At 38.2% G+C, this 22325-nt stretch overlaps 1 protein-coding gene and 1 long non-coding RNA gene across 15 annotated transcripts in view; one reads left to right on the forward strand and one right to left on the reverse strand.

Moving 5' to 3' along the window:
* The window catches only part of B3GALT1 (beta-1,3-galactosyltransferase 1), a 167256-nt gene that overhangs the window by 24984 nt on the left and 119947 nt on the right, over positions 1-22325 (reverse strand). For 3 of the 14 annotated variants that reach the window (XR_013774863.1, XR_013774864.1, XR_013774865.1), the window contains one exon: positions 16759-16903. The exons of 10 other annotated variants lie outside the window; for them this stretch is intronic. The gene's annotated coding sequence lies outside the window, so the exon portion shown is untranslated. Of the gene's footprint in view, positions 1-16758; positions 16904-20769; positions 21064-22325 lie in introns of those variants that run through there. One more of the 14 variants, XR_013774866.1, reaches the window with a different exon arrangement.
* The window catches only part of LOC306804355, a 131089-nt gene continuing 125840 nt past the window's right edge, over positions 17077-22325 (forward strand). Inside the window, exon 1 of the long non-coding RNA XR_013774871.1 lies at positions 17077-17629. This is a non-coding gene — a long non-coding RNA (uncharacterized lncRNA). The remainder of the gene's footprint in view (positions 17630-22325) is intronic.

The raw sequence follows: 22325 nt of genomic DNA on the forward strand, positions 1-22325 counted from the left end.
TTTGCTTACTTGTTTTCAATAATAACCATACTAAATACTATATAGATTTTGAAAGATACAACCCTGGACAGAATTCTCAAACTACACTAAATTGGACCTAGATAGTCTTAAGGTGTCTTCTAACCCAAAAAAATCTCTTATGCTTCTATGTTGAAAACGAATATAAGAGAGTAAATTCCAAACAATTGTTTGGACTTGGCTGCACAGTTCACAGGGGTTTTGCATATGGTTTGAAAAACCATAGACATGGTATATGCTGAAGCTGACTTCTCCTATAAACTAGTCAGTGTGTTTGCATGAATTTTCTAGCCTTCTCCAGCCCCCATCAGAAGTGCCTGTTCATTATGGGTAATTCTGAATGCAGAATTCTTTATCCATGTTTTTATGTAATATATTCAGTCATCTTGAATTCCTATTAGTATTTTTTCAGGTTGAATTGAGGAATACAGGCTTTTTTATTGCCAGACACTTAAAGTGATAGACTCCTAATATGGTCTCCTTGGCATTGGTAAGCTCAGGTAGCCCTCAAGGAGGATCATAGTCACTGGAATGAGAATAAAGGTCATGTCATCACTTATTTTACATTTCTCTTGGAAAAGTTATCTTTCTGTGAATGATTTTCCCTCCACTTTTCAAAAAGAAATACCAGTAAAACTTGGAAATTTGAATTTAGATTTCAAAGATTCATGTTTAAAAATGTAAAATCAAGTTAATTGGGCAATTCTGACCCAAATTGTCTTTTGTTTGGTTGCTTGATAACACAGCTTGGAGATAAAATGAACAGAATATTGCTCAAGATGCAGATTTAGATTTAGAATTATTTTAAAACATAAAAGGAAAATACCTCATTTTGCTCTTATATGCCCTGATATCAGGCAGTTATTTAAAAGTAGTGGTATTTCTTATTCAGAGACAGTTATCCTTATTAGACACCACTCTCATTGGAATCATCCTGAACTTTGCTTCTGTGACTAGAATGGGTTCAAATGAGACACTGACATTTTCAGGAGGCTCATTGTTACACTTCTTCTGCTTTGCTGTGTCTTCTGTTCCACTCCTTTTTAGTGGCAAACCTATTACCCAGTTTACTTTTGTTCCAAAAATCTACTGATTCTTTTTAAAAAAAAAAATAAAAAAAATAGGGGAAAAATCTCTGTATCAAAGGAAATGAATATTTGAGTCTCAGGGAATACTTAATTTTAAAGTTCTTGAAAAACTTCAATAAAATAAAACCTGAGATTAACTCTCAATGGACTGTGGTGTATATATCTGTGTTATGACCCAGTCTATTTCAAGCAAGTTCATTAATAAGAACATAATGTTGGAATTAGAAAGTTCTTAGAGAAGAGAATGTGAGAATACAGCTTCATCTAACATAATCTCATGTAAGAAGAGTTCAGAGAAGAAATTTCTCAGTACTCTTAGATATAAATCATGTATTCAATAGATACTTTTGAAATTATATATTGCAGTTTTCTGTGTAGGATGCCTCAGTGTTCCAAGGGTAATAATTAATTGGTTATCTGTCAAGCTTATCCCATAGGACCTAATCATCTCCATTTTTGCTAGTATTTTCTTCTCTAAAGGTACTTTTTCTTCCAAATTTAATAAATTATTACTATAATTAATTTATATATGGAGATTTGTTTGCAAGCTGCCCTTAGGCTGAAGTTTGGCATACCTAAAATCATATTTTCTTTTGTCTGCTATAAAATATCATCTCACAAATGATGTTACCTCTCTCTAAAAACTTAGGCTTACTTAGAAAATACACTAATTAGTTTCCATTATCCTTCTACTTTGCATATTTTTCTCTCTACTGGTAGTTTTATGTAATTTGCTTTGCTGAGCTTTGGTTTTTATCATTATGCTGAGCTTTTAAGTTTGGGGATATAACTTAATAGGTTCTGATTTAATAAGATGCCAGCAGGTACTACAGAACATGAATAGTTGAAATAATTGTTCATAAATGCTTTTAATGCTAATATATCTTCAGTACTTACTGTAGAGCATTTTATTTCAAATTTTCTTTTTTGATCTAAAAGTTCCCTTTGTATTACACTCTTGCTCATCCAGCCCTGTGAAGTTAAGCACTGAAAGTTCTGCTGCTGCCAGGAGGTCAAGAGGAGATGTCACCATCTGAAGGTCTGATTGAGTGGTTTTAATTGCTGTGTGCTACTAATTTGGTGAACTGCCACATAGGATAGGTGTAATAGGACATTTATTCAATGTTCTCTAGCTTTCAGGTAGCCTTGTCATGTCTAAACAGAGTGCTGACATTTCTGTCATCAAGTTTTGGGCTGGAATCTCAAACTTAAGCTAGTTTGAAACAAACAATTTTGTAAAATTTATGATGATGATTAAAGAGAAAAGAAGTCTTATCCTCTCCAGAACATTAATGACAGACCAAATAACATTTTCCATCCTAGAAATGAGGTTAAGCACTTTGAAAGCCAGGACATATCAACAGAAGTGAAACTGAGGTTTTCAGAGCAGACTATCCAGTCGTCTCACATAGCAAGTGAATCATTCTGCACAGTGATTTTATAATGTGGAATGTTTTTAGATTGCTATTGCAAACTTCATATCATCATGAAGCATAAGCTCCCATAGGCCTGCTATAGAAATGACCCTATTAGGGACAGCTGAAAAGTGACACATCAGACACAGGTTGCCAAATGAAGTAGTACAAATTCTATGAGTAGCTGTGCTATTTAAACCTTTCAGTTTTATGAAATACACTTCTCTGATGATGCTCATGTTGTTATTCCAATCATAGATTAAATCCAATCACTTCAGGATTTTAAAGCTAGTTTGGGAAAACATCAAAAAAGTAATTTATCATGCATTTGTATTTTGCTGCAGTGATTGAATTGACACACATTTCCTCCTCCTACAATTTTTTGGATCACTTTTAAAATTTGGTCATGAATTTGGGAAGAGCAATGTCAAACCATTCTACACTCTTCCCATAATTTTGCTGGTGACATTTTGCTATCTTTGTCAAAGGGAGATTGATCAATATTTATTTTCCCCAAATTGGAGACCCGTTTTAACAAACTGCAACCTGTTTTTGCACCTCAAACCAATCTGATCTATGCTGGAGCAAAATTCAGTGAGCAGTCCTTACCAAATATCCCATGCCACTATGCCACTGGGTACTTGGCTTTTTTAAGCCTTCTGATAAAGAAATAGTGACATTTCAGCATACAGCGTTATTAAATCCATTATTTAAATCCTCATTATTTAAATGAGATGTAACTTCTCATATTTTTAGTTTTCATATTTTTAAAATCTTTATTTTCCTCTTCATGGCCTGGTCATTTTGCAGAATGGAGTGAAAGGAGGATATGGCTATGTAGTTACTTGTTTTTACTTTCTAATTTCCCAGTAAAAAAGTGTCATTGCTTTTCAGGATATAAAACTGTGCTGCAAAATTGGAGACTTGTGAAAGCTGTGGCATCTGTTTAGTGTTTCTCAGACAGATCTGGACTTCTGTTTTTTACTTTGTGGCCAGCCACAACCATGTGGCTCCTGCACAGATGATGGACAGGGAAAGGTTAATGTTTGCCAGCAGAATATTGTTTTGCTTTAGCCAGTTGAGGTCATGTCTGTGAGCTGACATGTCCTTACTGTGACTTGCTTTATTCCTCTGAATTCTGTCTAAGGAAAATGGGTCTAAATTCTGCATATATTATCTAAAGCACTTTGAATGTTTGTTTCACATTATCATTGGAGCCTTACTGGAGCTGTTTTTAATCCTTTGCAAACATGGTTAAATAGAAAGCATAGAGAAGAGCACAAAGTAATCCAATCTCCACTAGGATTTGTATCAGTCATGTAGGATAGGCAAAGCACACATCCCCCAAAGCTGTAGTTCCCCAATTACAGCAGAAGCTGTCAAGCCTGCAGCTCCCCTCTATACCACTTCTGTTGGCTCACTGAGCAGAAGCTGTGTTTGTTTTCAGTCCCTCCTAAAGTTTGATTCCCAAATGGATTTTCACCCCGCAGTGTCTGAGAGACCTGGTGGGTGGAGCAGCTACTTCCTTGCTTCTCCTCACTCTCAGGCTGTGCCCGTGTTGGAAAGCAGCAGTAAATACGTCTGTGTGGAGAAGGCAGAGGGATGTTCCCTTTAAGTGTCTTTCAGTTTTCCCACCACTGAAACCTCAGAGAGCTTCATTATTTATAATTACTGTAATTTTCTGTTGCTGAGCTATATTGCAAAATGCCTATGTGGATATTTTTATACATTTACACTATTATCTGGCAGTTGGAGACTTTACAAAATGTAACTTGTGAATTCCGGGTGATTTTATGAAGCCATTGTATCACAAATGCTTTGATATGCATGTGACCATGATAAGCTGTTAAGGCAGAACAAGACTGAGGGCTGGGTAAGGAGGAGGTGAAGTGGCTCTTCAGGACATGGGTGTGGGGACGTGAAAATTCAACCTCTAAAGATTAGCTGAAGAGCTTGGAGCAGTAACATCTCATCACTGGAGTTGCAACTAAATTGTACTCATTATTTATTTTCTAATGTTTGCCTTGAAACACTGTTTTATTGGTTAATTGTATAGCATGCTTTTATGTGTTCTCTCTGTGTAGAAAATATTTCCAAGGACATAAGGTTTCCTTTTCCATTCCCTGATTTAAATTAAACAGGAGAACCTTGTGCTGTAGCCATCTTTTAACCCTGCAGCGCAGCACTATGGTAGCATTAATATTTTTTGTGAACTCAATAGTTTTGTTCAGTACCAAATTAAAATGCTAACAAATGAAAAACAATAGAACAGAACAGTTAACACATTGTGCTACTGTTGCTCCTTTGATGAAATTATCCTGTTGCTCTAATGTAGCAGGATCAGCTTTACCTTTCACTCAAAAATGTGATCACATTGTAAATAGCACATACAGTGTTCTGTATACATACTGTAATTGCACTTAGGCTTGACTCGTTCTTGTGCTCCTTGTTTCACTGAAGTCAATGAGGTTATGTGGTTCAATGAGAGCAAAATGTACTCCTTTCATTTAGACTAAAATGGCAAATTACAGCTGTGAGTGCTTCTGGGAACATTGTGAAAGTCAATAAAATTTAAATATAATTAATGCATTGATCTGAAATAGGAAACTTGGAGTGCTCAGGAATGTTACAGAAAATTGAATTGACTACTGTGGAATTTTGGTCCTATTTCTTCATGGCATTTTCACCAACTCTCTACAGCTTATTACAGAAATTGAGATCTGCTATTGCTTTTTACAAAAGAGGAAAGCAGTTTTTGTCTCATGACAAAAATAAAAGTGTTGGACTTACTCTTTACCAGAAATAATTTTTAAAAAATTGAGGAGAATAAAATTATTTTTTGTAAGATCCTTTCTTTTGGAACACAGATATAGGCTGTAATTAACAGAATTTCATAATAAAATATGAGAACAGTGACTTACTTTATCTTCATCATCATCAATCATCATTATTTTAAATCTGAATGAAGAGGGGTTGATTTGCACAAGTCAGTACATGCTCATCTGCATCAGATGTGCAACCAAGACTTGGCTTTTTCCTATCTCAATTTTTTTCTGTTCATACTATGGTATTTTCTGCTGTGACACATTGAATGTAATGGAAGATTATATCTTCAGATTCTAACACTCAATCTAAGTGTGAAAAATCACCTACATGAAAGATTTAAAGACCAGATTGTAGGATATCTACTATAGCTTTTTTTCATCTAGAAGTGCAGAGCACTACCAGCATTTGTGATTTATGAGGGATGGCAAAGAAGAGGCTGGTTTCTTAAATACACTACAACACTTGTCTGTCCCAGGCCAGAGCTGGTTCTTGGACCACTGCTGACTTTGCAGATAAGTGGGATAGATGCTGCATCCTCTGCGGGGACAGTGAGATCAGTGTCCTGATGGTAAAGTCAGGAAGGCTTAGACAGCCTCAGAGAAGCAGTGCTTGTATGATGGGACAGGTAATGCTCTGGGGCATGTGTGAGGAATAGAAAGTGAAGGAAGTGGTGCTACAAGGATTTTGTGTAAATCTGGGGAGTTTGGTTTAAGGTATAACTTTACGGTAAACCAAACTGTGATGTGAAGGTGAATTGATGCGTCAAAAGTTACAGGGATTAAAATTGATTCTCAATAGAAAGGCATGGTTGTCTCCTTTTCTTTATGTGTTTAGCTTTATGTAGAAAAAAAAATCCAGTTCTAAATATCAGTGTAATATTTTTTCAGTAGTAAATAGAAAAAACTGGACAGATAAGCTGTACTGATTCACCTGTACATAAGTAACTACTGTTAATACCACAGCTCAGAACATCCCAGTGGGGGGGTGGGTGTGTAGCATTGAGCTGGTTTTGCATGTGCAAAAGTGGAACATGGCACCCTTTGGGTCCCATTGCTGCTTTCTCCTGCACTCTCAGAAGCTGTGTGGAGCTTTCTGAATGCATACTAGGGAACTACAGTTTTATATGGGCAACTTAGTTCCTTTTTAACAGTGATAGAGCAAATAAATGCCCCAAGCTATGGCTCTACTTTTCCCCTTGTAGAGACTAAATGTAGGGTGGTTAAATGGATGAAAGGAAAATGTAGCTTTTTCTTGTAGCTTGGCCACAAGAAAAATAAGTTCTGTAATTGATTGGGTCAAGAGGACCTCAGGGACCCCTGCTTGGATGAAAACGGAATGTCATTTACAGTAGAGACAGGAAATCTGATCTAACACAGCTAAAACAAATCAAGAACCTCAGAGATTCAAGTTAAAAATAAAGTTACAGGCAAATGTGAATAGCTTTAGCTGTGGAGAGCCAAACTCTGTATGCTCTGAGGCCATATTCATTCCCAAGCTGAGAGACAGGCCAAACCACTGGAGTTACACTTTCCATGAAGAGAAGCTTTCTTAGGAAACTGTGCTCAATGACACCAGAATCTCTCTCTGGATTTTTTAGTGGATCCCTCCAGCTAGCTGCCAAATATAGCAGACAGATAGGTAAAGTCAGGGTCCTGAACTGATTTGTTGGCAATTGTTAGTTGAAGTGAATTTGAATTGGTGAGGACAGGTGAAACAACAATAAAACCAGCCACATCTTCCTATACAATGGAAATTGAAGAAATCATGGTTTAAACTTACAGTTCTGAGGGAATGCTTTCTTTAAGAAAAAGAATTGAAAGAATTCAGAAATTGAATTCAAAGAATTGCCTCCTTTCAGCTGCGTTTTGCAGAGGAAATGGAACAATATATTCTTTATGCCCTAAGAGCAACCTGGAGTACTGTAGATAATATAAGCAAAAATCTAAAATCAGCTACTTTGTCCATAATACCAAGTGTTAAAGCCTTTTATGCCTCTCCTTTCCATACCAATGTTTATATCTTTTTCCACAAGTATTCAGGTTCAAGCCCCCAGTAGGATTCTCCTGGCAGGCAGAAATTGATGCAGCTGCCTCTTGCAGATGCTTGTAAACATCTTGTATTGGTCATGGGGCTGTGGCAGGTGAGCAGGGTGGTTCTCTACCAGGAGTTATAGTATCCACTTATGAATTCAAGTGAAGTGCAAGGCAGGGAAGAACCAGCTACACTGACACCAACTTGTGGGCTGCACAACTATAAAAGAGTAAAGTATTAAAAGAGTAATTATTCATTATAAAAGAGTAATTATTCACACATGTTTGTGTGGGACAATTTAAGCCACTAAACCTATGGGTAGTTACTTGTATAACATACTTGTATATCTATGTAGTTTATAATGAGAACTCTGTAAGTAAATACTGATGGTTTGCTATGGCTGAATGATGTGACTCTTTATTTTGAACTTTGAAATGGATTTTTTTTTCCTAACTAGAATATTCATGAGATCTCAGGAAATGCTTGCTTTTCAGAAAGTCTGGGATTTTTACAACAGTTTTCTCTGAATTAATTGGCAGACACTGATCTTGACCTCATTTTTCAGTCCTTGGAAAAAATGAAACTGAAGTAGTTGACAGCTACATAAAAATGACAACTTTGCACAATAATTTATTAGTTAATTTTTCCTACTTGGAGATGACTGTCCTTGTATGTGAGGGTCATTAGTATTTTTCTGTTATCTTCATTTTCCATTTAGTCATTATAAACATGCTATTAGTGTTCTATACATTGCTCTTGTCACATAAAGCTCATTTTGTTTTTGTGAAGCTGTTAATTATTTTTCTACACAAGTTTTTAGTGGGCCTGCAGGAAAGAATAGTTCTGGTTTTGATTTATTTTGAAGTAAGATTCCTGAGGGCTGGATTCAATAATACAATCCATTTGTCTTAAGCACAGCAAAGGCCCATGGCAAAGCTCTAAAAATCAATTTTTTTGAGAGACAGAGGGAAGACATATAGCTGTACAGCAGTTTTAGCAGTCCAAAACTGTGAGGTGGTTTCTTTTTTCTTAGCTAGTCTTTAAATGCTTATAGATTTGTTTGTTTTAATAGGATTATAATCAAATATTTAAGTCTCAGAATATAGACCCTGTAGGCAGAAAAAAGTGCACATCGTTTATAAAAACAAATAAGATATATTAATGAATTTAAATGAAATCCCATTAAATCAATTGATTGGAGTGTAAGATCTCTCCTACAGAACTGGACATAAAACCAGAACTGGAATGTGGCATTAACTAGAAACTGGGATAATTTGAAAGGCTGGTGGCACAGCACACAGGCAGAGATGGGGAGAGGGAAGGAGATAATTTAGCCTTGATGGTATTGCCTTGAATTCCTGTGTCTCCCCAGTGCGGAGCTCTCTCAGTGGAAGCTCAGCTGGTGGCTGGGACAGAGGAACCTCTGCATCCTCCCAGGGTCTCTGGCAGTGGGGCCCTGGCTGCCCCTCTGCTGGGAGCTGTGCCTGTGCCTGTCCCCTCTGTGCAGCTCTGTTCCCTCTCTGGGGCTCTGTCCCCTCTCTGCAGCTCTGTTCCCTCTCTGGGGCTCTGTCCCCTCTCTGCAGCTCTGTTCCCTCTCTGGGGCTCTGTTCCCTCTCTGGGGCTCTGTCCCCTCTCTGGGGCTCTGTCCCCTCTCTGCAGCTCTGTCCCCTCTCTGGGGCTCTGTCCCCTCTGTGCAGCTCTGTTCCCTCTCTGGGGCTCTGTCCCCTCTCTGGGGCTCTGTCACTCCACTGCCAGGGAGCTGCTGGCCCCTTCTGGGGGCCTTGCTTGGTCACCAGCACAGTGTGAGCCCCATCTCACAGGGTTAAATCAAATTACAGAGGTTTATAAAGTAAGTCACTTTGTGAAATGGTTTCCAAATTTGTAATGCAAGTTTGGGAATGAAAATGAGGGGTCCTTGGAGTTATTCAGCCCTTTCTGTAGAGAGAGAAGTTGTGGTGTGAGACAGGCTGATGGTAGATTAGAATAAGGCTTGACTATGATAATCCTGAAAAACAAATGGTGAAAGTGTTCCGGATAATGCCATGCAAAAGAGAATGAAGGAACTGAAATATGATTCTGACTTGCAATACAGCAGGGGATATACCACGAGATCCAAAAGATTCTGTTTTGCTTTGCCACTGTGGGACAAGCACTGGATGTGTAGTATGTGTATTGGTGATATTTTACATAAATCCTTAAAATGTTAATATCGGAGTGGATTTGTTTGAACAGAACAGAGATATGTTCAGTTCACTGAAAGACTTCACAACATTCATTTATAACAAAGCTGAAAAATAATTTAAGTAGACTTTTTATTAAACATGAGAGACCTAATCCGTGCTTCAAAAATGTATTTGCATGGTTTGAGAGAACTTCTGGGACCGAAAGATGGTGAAAAAGAGGCTTAAAAGCAAAGAATTATACGGCAGTGAGACTTTAAACAGACACTGAATTTAATCTTATAAACCCTGTAGGAGTTACAAGGCTGGACTTCAGCTGATAAAGATTTTGTTGCCCCATTAAAGTAATTCTTGTGTATTTATGGAGGAGATCTGAAGGTTTATATTTTCAAATTGCATTCCTATGTTAAAAAAATCATCTCTGAATGGAAGTCTGTGATCAGGGATTTACCTAAATACAGGTTATATGGCACTGCTGTCTTCTCTTCTTGCAGAGCTGCCCAGGGCTGAGGACAGGGCCTGGACAGAGCCAGTGCTGAAGAGCAGCTGGGGAGATAGACCTTAGTGCTGTTCTAGGGCAGGGAAAAATCACATTAATCTGAAATTACAATGCACCATCCTGAACCCCTGAATTTACTGCAGTAAAGCATCCTTCCCTTTTTGCTCCCAGCTCCTCAGCTGGCTCGGTGGATCTGTGGCAGGACAGGAGAGCTGTGCTGCCCTGGGGGGCTCTGCTCGGCATTGAGCCCCAGGTGTGACAGCAGCCCCACCCTGGGCTCGGGCTGTGCCTGTGTGCTGCCCCAGGGTCTGCTCAAACTGCCCAGGGCACTTCCAGCTAGCTGCACAGTCAGTATTGCTGTGTCCTGCTTCTGGAAATGGATCTACATGGCTTTTGATTTATTTTGTGAACCTCATGACTGGTAGAGATGAAGCAACTCAAATGATCAAAAGTAAACCAATTCAGGTACTGATTTCCTGCAGGGACTTCATAACTAAGGATAGGCACTTTTGTTTCCATATCACATTTTTTAGAGAGAGATGGATGTCATGTAAAAGTTGATATTTAGCAATATATTATTTACTAAATTATTAATGGGTTTGCTCCCTGCTTTCTTGTTAATTTTGAGGTGCTAACTGCTATCAAATTCTCCCTTTTTATTAGTGATGACTACTTTTAAAGTTACAAAGATTCATGAGTCATAGCCATACAATTACATATAAATGCTAGAACCTCACATTTTAGTTTGCCTAAAAATTATTAAAGCGAAATACCTGGATATGTATCAACCTAGTTGTTCCTATAACTCATGGAATGAATAATTTATCTGATTAATGTAGTCTTTTTTCTGTTTGTGCAATATCAGTATTTAGGTAATGATTTCTTAAGTGTTTGTGTTTATTTGCCAAAATATATTTTGAGGTCTTATCTCAAAGAACTGCAGTTTTAAAAAAAATTGTGCAGTGCTACTTAATTGTGCCTCTTTGGATAAGCAAAAGAATAGTGCTTTATTTTAATTATTGGATAAATTTGTTGTTTGCGTGTCTGAACTTATTATTTCTATGAATTCCTATACATTCAGTTTTGAAATTTTTCTTCTGTTTGTGCCAACAAGTACCTAGAAATTTCTGATTCTTGCATGAGAATTTCATTTAATATGTATTTACTGTGCAAAAATTGAAGGAAGTTAACTTTTTTTTTCATTATCCACTCATGTCTCACTTGGAGCCATGGAACACAATGATCACTGACTGATGTCCTACTTTTTCTGTGAACATCATCTAAAGGACATGGCGAGGAGAAGGACACTTCACAGACAAAACACCCTTCATGTCCTCAGGTCCCATTTCAAATAGGAAAAATCTAAAGCATCAGGAGAGTCTGAATGAATGGCTGTTATACTATCAGATATATGTATCACAGTTAGGAAGCCAAGAACAAATGCAACTGTTTCCTGGGCAATGAGGCATGAGATTAAAGGCTGATGTCCAAATATAAGAATCCAGTTAACAAGTGACTTACGTCTGTGGTACAAAATCAAAATGCTCCTATTTCAGTTACATATTCCAGCACTGTGTGGGTTCCTCTCCTTGTAAACTACAGAATTTTTTATGAGTCTCTGGAATATGTGTGTCTGGAATAACAGTATGTGGTGTTAGAAAGAAATGGCATATGAGAAATAGTGTACAAGTGGTGCTTTCTTCCACTTCATGTTTTCTACACTGAACACTGTACACCAGGGCCTTTAGTGGTACAAGTTATTATGGATACTGACTACAATTTCATAGCTTCTGGTAAGTCTGGAGATAAGCCAACTCTGTAGTTACACACTGGGTAGGAGAAGCATGTTCTTGAGAGGCTGCTTGCAGTATCAGACTGCTGCATTTTACAATGGTAGCCAATTCTCCACAGTCTAATAGTGCTTTGGACATTCCTGTGATGTTTTTCCTAAACCTAAAGAAAATAGAGGAGAAATTGTACTGTTCCTTTGTGATCTGTTCCTTGAGAAGTGAACCTATGAAACTTAGAGATCGCTTTATGAGAGGATGTGGTCATGTTGAAGACTTGAGAGATTTTGTTGGGGGAAAGACTTGAAGGTTATAGCCTAATTTAGATAGAGGCTTATTTCACAGGTCATTTATTTGGATAATTGGGATTTTACAAAAGGAGTCTGGGGAAATACATTAATTTATTTGAAGTAACTAAAATGTGTGGTTTTATGATCTCACTTTATTGGGTAATGCACCTTTCTGATTTCCTTTTAACAGCTCCCCAGAATGTATTTATAACTTATAGGATCATGCCTAAGCTCAGTATTTAAACATGCATGTTCATTGCCTGCATGTGATAATAAATGATAATGGAAGAAGAGTATTGAGCTGTTAGTTGTAGGGATTAGAAGCCTCTTCTTTGATGACCAAGAATAAATACAGCTGATGGAACATAACTAATTCACACATCTGTTTATCTTCACAGAAACACTGGGCACAGATTATGAGATACATGTAGAGAGGGGAAAATTGAGGACATATGCTGGTCTTTCAAACAATGTAGAGAATGTGCATTTAAATATACTTACATATAGGTCTGTATAATGACCTAAACACCAAATAAAAAAAGTCAACCAGATGTGACCCTGTATGCCTCGTAAACCCTACTGAATAACTGCTTTTATTGCTTTGCACACAGTGCATTGCTAAATGTGATTATGGAGATCTTAAATCCACGTTGGTTTAGGGTAATGTGAAAAGAGCTCTGTTTAAAATCAGCAAGTAAATACATCCCCTGTTAATAGAATCTGCATCATCTAAGCATGGCCTTGTGGTTTTTATTATCATGGCTGCCTTCATCCTAAATTGTATAATTAAAATGTTCCTGATTACTAGCTTATAAGAAGGGACTCTGAGTGAAGCAGTTGAAAAATTTGGATAAGAAAACAGAACAATTTCATGCTTTCATTGTTCTTTATTCTTGGTGATGCTTGGTATATCCTCACAAGCTCTCACTGTTTGTGGTCACTTTGTTGTAAGGCTATCTTTTCATGACAACTGCTCACAGTCTGTTTTATGGATTTCACTACAGTGCCATTTTCCTGATGCTGTCAAAGTTTCATATAAAAAAAAAGTACAATTCAGAACATACCAAACGTGAGAGTTAATGATCATAGTCTTTTATGTGAGTTTTGCTTTGCTAGATTTTCTGGGTTTATACCATGAAACAAAACCATTAGAGAGCATGTATTTACTGTTACCTCTCCTGACACTGCTGTTTCAGAGTTCTGCTGTAGAAATTTACATTAAAGGGGAACCTCCTGAAAGTATTCATTGTCAGTATTAGTCATCACCATTGGCTCTACAAAGCTGCTGGAGACTAAGCTCCATTTTTCTTTTCTGTTCCTTTCCTGCTGCAATCACGTTTTCTGAAATTAAGACCACTAAACTTTCTAGGGAAAATGTAAGATTTCATGCTAAATTTTACCTTACATCCACTCTTCCTGCTATAGCTTAGGGAAATATACTCAAGAGATTTAGAAAGTGGTTCAGATAAAGTGTCAGATGGAAATGAAAGCCAAAAATTTTGGCTCTGAACTCATCGATGAGATTGTTGAGCCTTATAGATAGATCCTGTTCTACTGGTGGTGCTGCTTGTACTGTTCTTATATGTAATGTACTTGTATGAAAAAGCATAGTACAGAGAATGACCTGATTATTTTTTTAACCCTTTTTCCTTCTCTATACCTGGTACTTCATTCTTTTAAACCCCTTCTATTTAAACTTCAGCTTTTAAAATTCCCAGTAGATATTTTTTTCTGCTAATTAATGTACCAAAAGTAAATTGAGCTTGTCTTTTGATATAAACTAAAAGAATGCTTGTCTATACAGAACAATTCATAAATTTCTCTGTAAAAGGAAGATGGATAAAAATGAAAGATGAGGGAAGGAGCACAAACTCATAGGGAAGAGAGAGAGGACAGACTTTCTTGATTTAACCATCCAAAGTATGGAAGGTTTTGCAATATTCTTTGTTCAAGAGATCCAGTTCATTGTTCCAAAATGCCTGGTGTTATAATATCTACGATAGAGTTAATTTTCTTAATTTCCTAAGATTTCTGCTGTTTCTTGAGATGCAGGAAAGAAAAGAATCAATGCATTTTAAAATTTATATTTTCTCCATTTGTTGAATAAATCATCCTGACAGGAGAGGAAATAGCTATCTCCCTGCTGTGGATATAAAAGATACAATCATCTTTCTGCTGAACCTTTAGATCTCATGCATGTTATTGTAATAGTCTTTGTTACTGCTGAGACATGGAATAAAGCCTTCACCATAAGTTTATTTTAAATGCACTGGTTTTTGAAGCCTAAAGTAAGTGTTAAAGTAATGAAATGTTTTATATTCAGCTTTAACACTGGACAGTCATGGCAAAAAGGAAATATTGCTGCATTCAGCCAGGTATTTTGTAATTCATATTACTTACGCTAGTGAGGGAGAATAAGAGATGCAGAGGTAGCATACAGATGTCTATGATTTTCCTAGAATTTACTTTATTGGAGGTGGTTGTAGAAAATAATGCGATTTTAGGATATTATTATTATTAACATTGCAAACTTTATCATTAATATTGCAACTTGTCATTGTTCTGATAAATCTAAATTGTGAAGGTCTGATTCATTTCAGCTCTGCTGTAACTTAGGGCCAGATTCCAGGCTCTGCATAAAGTGCACATCCTGCTGCTAAACTGGGCTCCCTCAGCCTTGAGAAGTCCTTAATGTCAAAACAGCTTCTATAAATAGCAACAGTAGTAGTTTGAACAGATGGAAAATGTCTGCTATTCCCTGAAAGTTCACATTAATTTCCTTCATTTATTGAGATGTTTTACCACTTCTTTAGAGAGGTGTACCTCTATTCAGTCTGCTTGGCACCTAAAGAGTGTGATATTGGACCTTTGGTTTAAGGGGAGACATTAGGCAGACTGAGAAGTCACTCCCATTGGACCATCTGCTACATAAAAACTGAGCTGAATTAAAGTAGACTTGAGTAGATGGACTGGCAAAAGCATAACTTACGAAAAATAAAATGGAAACATTTCATTTTATGTTACTCTTACAACTGGAAGTTCCCAGAGAATACTGGGAAATGATGGTGCCTGGAGGGGCTGGTGCCTTGTAAGGGTTGGAGCTTCAGTGTAGCCATCATTTGTATGACTTAAATTTTATTAAAATCAGCAGGCATTTTACCACTCATATTCACTGCACTATTGCCTGTGGTATAAAAACTCTGAGAAAAGTACGGGGCATTTGTCAAATCTCACCATAAATTGTACATTTCTGTGAGCTTGTTGCAGCACATAGTTTCTTTAAAATTTCCATCATCCATAGCAAACCAAAGCATGTTATCAAACCTTTTGTCAAATGAGTATGCATGTATTTTAGATGCCGGATTGTTAGGAGATTATGTAGGCTTACATGGACTAATATGAAACTAAGCTCTTCCACATCTGTCCAGAAACTAATGTTATTTTTAAGTAACACTTCAGGATTCTTGTATGTTTTTTGCTGGCAATGCCTGTCCTGCTGTTGCAGATATTTACAATGCAGTCTTTAGATGACTGCAGCCACTGACTACTATAAAGTGTGAAAAGAGTTGTGTAAATCAGGTCTATAGGAAGAACACAGGTTACAGTACTAGAAGTACTATGTTATAGGAAGTAGAAGTTTAGAATTTAGGGTCGCTCTAATTAATTTCACTTTGGAAGAGCATTTGCACGCTTCTGGAGCGGACGGCATTCCCAGGCTGGAGAGGCACGGGCCCGGTCCGAGCAGCTGGGGCAGCGTCCGGTGTGCCCAGGCACGGCCGGGCCCGCTGCGCCCTCAGGAGCGCCTCAGGGGCGCCTCAGGGGCGCCTCAGGAGCTGCCTCAGGAGCCGCCTCAGGAGCCGCCTCAGGAGCTGCCTCAGGAGCCGCCTCAGGGGCCGCCTCAGGGGCCGCCTCAGGAGCCGCCTCAGGAGCCGCCTCAGGAGCCGCCTCAGGGGCGCCTCAGGAGCCGCCTCAGGAGCCGCCTCAGGAGCCGCCTCAGGGGCGCCTCAGGAGCCGCCTCAGGAGCCGCCTCAGGAGCCGCCTCAGGAGCCGCCTCAGGGGCCGCCTCAGGAGCGCCTCAGGAGCTGCCTCAGGAGCCGCCTCAGGGGCCGCCTCAGGGGCCGCCTCAGGGGGCGCCTCAGGGGCCGCCTCAGGGGCCGCCTCAGGAGCCGCCTCAGGAGCCGCCTCAGGGGCCGCCTCAGGGGCCGCCTCAGGAGCGCCTCAGGAGCTGCCTCAGGGGCCGCCTCAGGGGCGCCTCAGGGGCGCCTCAGGGGCGCCTCAGGGGCCGCCTCAGGGGCGCCTCAGGGGCCGCCTCAGGAGCCGCCTCAGGGGCGCCTCAGGGGCCGCCTCAGGGGCCGCCGCCCTGCCGGGGCCGTGAGGGCAGCGCAGGTGCACAGCGGAGCAGACGGGACCGTCTGAGAGCCATGACAGCGGGTTATGTGCCAGCCCCAGCTGGGTCTGTGGGCTCGGCTGAGCGTCTGAGGCCACTGTCATGGCCTGCTGTTGATAGGTAATAAAGGTTTTCTCTTAGTGGCTGATCCAAAACCCTGCTCGTTAACGCACACCCGTACCAGGCTTTGTCAAGCCAGACACAGCTTTATTTAAAAAAGAATCCAGATAGGTGCTGCTCAAGCTGGTCTCAGAAAAGGACTTTATTAAACAGAGAACCGAATCTTTGGTAACCAAGATTGCCAGTGTCTGTCAAAAATAGTAATCTGAAAAATGGAGATAGCTGCTGCTCTAATAAATATTATCTTCCAGTGAAACATTTCCTAGAAGCTAAAACAGGAATATATTTTAGGAGATATTAATTGTGCTGTAAGGTTTCCTGCTGATTTGGTTTATGGCCTCTGCTCTTCTCTATCTACAAAACATAGGTGGTCTTACATCATTTAGTGCTGCCTATGTCATTAATAATTCTCTGATGCTCCTTGGGAAAGTTGCACACTAGGATAAATCTTATATGTGTTACTGTACTGTTTGTCAATAGGGAATTCTACACTTTTTAAAAAAAGTATTTATTAAAATGAAGATGGGTCAGGAGCACTGATTTTATGATGATGGATGCTGAATGAAAAGCTTTAGAATACCTAGAGATGTATGTAAGTTATGTGTTGTTACCCATTGTCTCTTGAGTTTTTTCCCTCATAATTTCTGGATGGATCTCTTTCTTTGGCAGGCTCCCAAAACAGCAAGTAACATATGCTGTTAAAACTGATTGTCCATGGCAGTGTTCAGACAATTTATATATTCCCTAAAACTTACTTTAAAAGGTCTTTTTGTTCACTTTCTGTCTTAAAAAGCACTTTCAACAAGCATCACTGAGATTTTGATTTACTGTTATGAGTGATGTTTTAAATGTGCTGGTACTTTCCTAGGAAGATGAAAAATATACTCTTGTGCTATTTTTTTCCAGCCCTGCCTGTGATTTCAGGTGCAAAAAGCAGATTGTGCTTTTGCTCTACAAAGGCTTCTCTGAAGTTCCCAATGACATTTAGGTATGGATGAATATTTTGTTGATTATTTTTAGGCTAAGCAGTACTAAATACAGAGTCTGAACGTGTTGCAAATCTTATTTGGAGATTATTTATTCTTATTATCTGTGAAAGTATCTGTCAATCCATAATTTCATTACAGTAAAATAATCAGCATTTATATACCTGAATGGGATTATAAAATACTAAGAATCTATGAATGCTACAGCTTTTTTTAGTGATAGAATTACTAAATTTATGAAGATTCTGTCCATCAGTTGTTCTATAGAAGACAACAGAGGTGACAAATTTGGGGTATGCTGAACCTAGTGCTGAAATATTTGCTCTACAAATTTACAAATATTTTGTATTCATTAAGAATAAAGATACATGGTTATATATTCAGATTGGGTATATAGAAAGCTAATACTGTTAATCAATAGCCAGACAATATTGCCTCCTTCATCCTTTTATAAACCTCTAAATTATGGTTCATCCTGTAATATGGAATTGGACAGTCTTGACCAGATACCCTGTAAACTTACTATGCCTTTGTCATGTTTGCTAAGTCATGTAAGTATTTTTCAAATACCTTCTGCATTCTTTGATAGTGAAGAAAATGCCACTGTGGTTCAGTGGTGCAGACTTTGCATAATAAAATTTCTAATCTGTGCACATTTAGACAAACTTGATGACTGATAAAAGTAGGAAATACCCAGAAATTACAACCCATTGAGTAGCCTAAACATCCAGTCACTCTTAATTCTTCTAAATGCTATATTGCTCCTGAAATGCACACAGAAAGTTGGAATTCTGTATTCATTTTCATACAATAGATGTGCAATGGCTGATTCTTAGCACCTCCACTGACATAATCCTCTCATACAGTGGGCAAAGTTTGATCCTTGGAACCACTGATTTGCATGACCTACTTATGCTCTAACATGTAGCTAGAGGCATGATAGATGTGCTATGGGATGGCATTGTAATGACAATATAAGGCTCCAGGTGACCTCTTTACACAAACAGAGCTTTCAAATTAATGCTTGATACTACATATGGAATGAAAAGAAAGATCTTTTCTCTAATAATGTGTACAAAACCTGGTATTTTTAACTGCATACATGTGCAGTAAAATGAAATGTAATGTTGACATAGCTCTGAAGTAAATGAAAAGATGATTATATCAATGCAGATATTGACTAGCATGCATTTAAATGACTTGCAGATTGTATTCCTCAGCAATTCCAGTTGGTTTATGTTCCTTTAGATATAAAAATAAATTTCCTCCCTCTTTTTTCCTAGTCTGTTTGCAAAAATAGAAATATATCTAAATGTGAAAAAATTAAACCTTTCCAGTAAACATGACCATGTGCTACCAGAAGCTACCCTCAGGTAGGACATATATACATTATGGTTAACCACAATGTTATGAAGTGTTTTTAATCAATACTTTTGTTCTGAGTCACTGTTCTATTACTGTCTTGTGTGATATTAACTCAACTATTTGGGTCTAGGAGCCTGTGCAGACCTTAAAGTTTCCAAAATCTTTCTGAAAAATTAACAATCTATCTGAGCAAAGGAATTTTGTCTCCATGGAGACATGAAGTAGCATTGCAAGTTTGAAATTAGAAAATAGCAAACAAAAATTTTTATATCAAGGTAGTCAGGCAAGTCAAGACAGATGCTCCTCATTCCTAATCTTAGTGCACACAATCTCAGCATCACCTTCAGCATGTTCAGTCACTGTAGTGGGAAATGTTTTCTTTCCTTGCATATCATGCCCTGATGTAATTTTAATTCTATACTTCCAGTCAGTCCCTTTAAAACTAACATGTGAGATTCTGTTTTCTTCTTCAGAAATATTAGACCTGGGAAATGTGCTTAAGCCATTTCCATGTAATGGCAAGCAGGGCTCATGGGGTCTGAAGTACTCGGTAGCTCCAGTGCTTTGAGTGGTGATTGAAACAACGTAACTCTCACAGCAAGCTGGGAATAAGCAGTGTTTGTGCATGGCATATTCCTTAATGAGGGTATAACTGGTGAATGGTAATGCCCATCCTTGGCTACTGAACAGTGCTTGCTCCCCAGGTGGGAGTTTGAAGCTGGGTTCTGCGTGGGCAGCTCTGTGAGTTGGTCATTGTTCTGCCCTTTGGTTAGTTCATCCAGAGATGCTGTAGATACTCTGCATTCAGAATTACACCAGATGCACCAAGAATTAAAATGGAATTGTTAAACTTTAATTTTTTTTTAATTTTAATTAGACTACTTTTCATTCTCCTGGAGCATTTGTTGATATTTGATATCTTTTGATGGTATTTCATCAAGATTGTTCTGTAAGTGGGTAGGTATTAATCTAAATGCAATTTATTTTTGTGTTTCAGAATCATTGTTTTTCATTGCCCAAAATACTTTGGCTTTGGACTTCAGCTTTGAGCTTACATAGTAGGAAACACTGAGAACACTTTGATTAAGGCTCATTTCATACCTGTCATGAATATTCATTTATAAGTTATGGTCTTGTGCCTTTGCAATGCACCAAAAATAATGGAATGAACTAAAGATCCAAGTTCTATTAGACCATTTTTGTGCTAGCTTTACCAGAATAAAAATAACCATCTGCATAGAATTAAAAACATTCAGTTGCACTTTTATCCACAAAGCTGAAAATGTTGAGGAAGGTACAGTTATTACTACATCTAAAATGTGTCTTTGAGTGTCAGTGTTGAATTGGTTCAAATTCTCTTGTTTTTTCCGGAATTTTTCTCTAAATAAGATTTCTGTTTATGTGTGTAAGGAAATACTTGCTTTTCCTTGTGTTTGGATTTTGGAATATTTAGTAGTGGTGGTAGAAATGCTCATTATTTGCTGAATATTAACAGCAGCAGTAGTCCTGTGCAACTAATTTCACCTTGGTATTTGATTCAAGATTAAGTAAAAAGTGAATTAGTCACATGTCCAATTTTTGCTTCCATTAGTTTGTTTCATATGCTTTATTTATCATATTTATCATATATTGCCGATGCATATTCTCCCAAGTGAAAACAGTTAGTAGTTCAACATATCTTACCCTGAAAATATTCATCTGGGTGTGAGGGATACACAATACACCTGGAAGGAATGTCAGCTAGTTTGTATCTGAGCTGATATATAGTTGACTTCTTTTTAACATAATATTTCTTTAGTGTCACTTTACTTGGGCCAAAATCAATTTTGTATGGAAACTGTTTTACAGCTTGTGTGGAATGAACTTGTGCTTTAGATTTGTTTCCTAATAAGGTGGTCTAGGTTAGTAACTGTGAAAGCTGCCTTTACCTGGCACATTTTATGATCCTTTTGTCAAGATTAAAGAGATAAGAAAGGCAAATCCTCAGGGAACTACTAAACATGCAGAGTTTTTTAGATTACCAGTGAGGGATGAAGTGGATAAGTTTGATCCTCATGATGTAGTGTCTGTTCTGTAAACAAAGAAAATCTGTCATCCGCAGATGTTTGTTTGGACATTTTCCCCAAAAGATGTTTTGATATTTGAAAACTCGAAAATTTTGAATGTATTTTGTACCTTGGCAGCCAGAAGATGTGCAGGCACTGTCAGAGAAATGCTGATCCTACATTTCATTATCCTGTCTTTAATGCAGAGGACACAGCTATGCTGTGTTATATCTTTTATAGAGATATCAGGGTGCTTTTTACAACATGGGAAGAGAAAATAGAAGATTCAGCAGGACAGGAGCTTTTTTATTTTAGTAGCCAAAACAATAAAATCTGCCCTAAAATTACCACTTTCCAGTGGCAATAATTCCAACAGAACCATAAAAGTACTGTTGAGCAGCTTATACATGAATAGATAGGGGTAATGAATACTCCCTTTTAAGGTAAAGGGGGGGGAAAGGGGTAATGCTTAATGGCTGCTACAGCCTGGCAAAATACTGTATGTAAATGAATAGAAAGGAGTAATCATTGGTTGAAGTGTTGCTAAGGTTTTTTTGTTTTTTATTCTTTTAATTTCATCTCATCTGTTTCCTAAGTTTATTCTAAATGTGGAACCTTTTGAAATCCACTTGTAAGTGGTGTGTATACTTATCCTATTATTCATTAAAAGGATTATTGAGTGTACATCTTGCTTTAAGCTTTGAAAATGTACCCTCTAGATTCTAAACCTCCTTATTTTTTTGTGAATTGTCAAAGTCATCCAAATACATGCAATGCAATTCTGATATATGAACATAGATGGCCTTATGCTGTCAACACTGCTCTGGCCACAAGTTCAAAATCCAAACTGCTCTGAAGAAAACTGGCTGTGTCCCAGCCAAAACCTGAACTGTGTCTGAGAGGAAGGACAAAGTCAACAGACAAAGAATTAATCCAAAATAGGTTGCAGTACTAGCCTGACCAGAAGAGATCAGAAGTTCCCATGTGAGCTCCCAAGCAGTTGCACATTACCTGTGCTTTGGCACAATAAGGAAAGGAGCAGGCTGGCCATTAGCATGGTGTATTTCAGTGTACCACCAGAGGGTATAATGGATGAATATGCTACCTTGACATTATTGAGAACTGGGCCTACCTGTGCTTCTGTCTTGCACATTTCTGCAGTTCTTAACATATAACAACATTCAGTGCTCATTTTGTATGTATGGATGTCATGCAATGGAGCTGAAGAGCAGTGCAGTTTTGTTGCCTGGCTAGCTGAAGAGCAATTTCATGGCAGGCCTGTGGCCCT

The sequence above is a fragment of the Erithacus rubecula genome, assembly GCF_903797595.1.
Source record: "Erithacus rubecula genome assembly, chromosome: 8".
Taxonomy (NCBI): Eukaryota; Metazoa; Chordata; class Aves; order Passeriformes; family Muscicapidae; genus Erithacus; species Erithacus rubecula.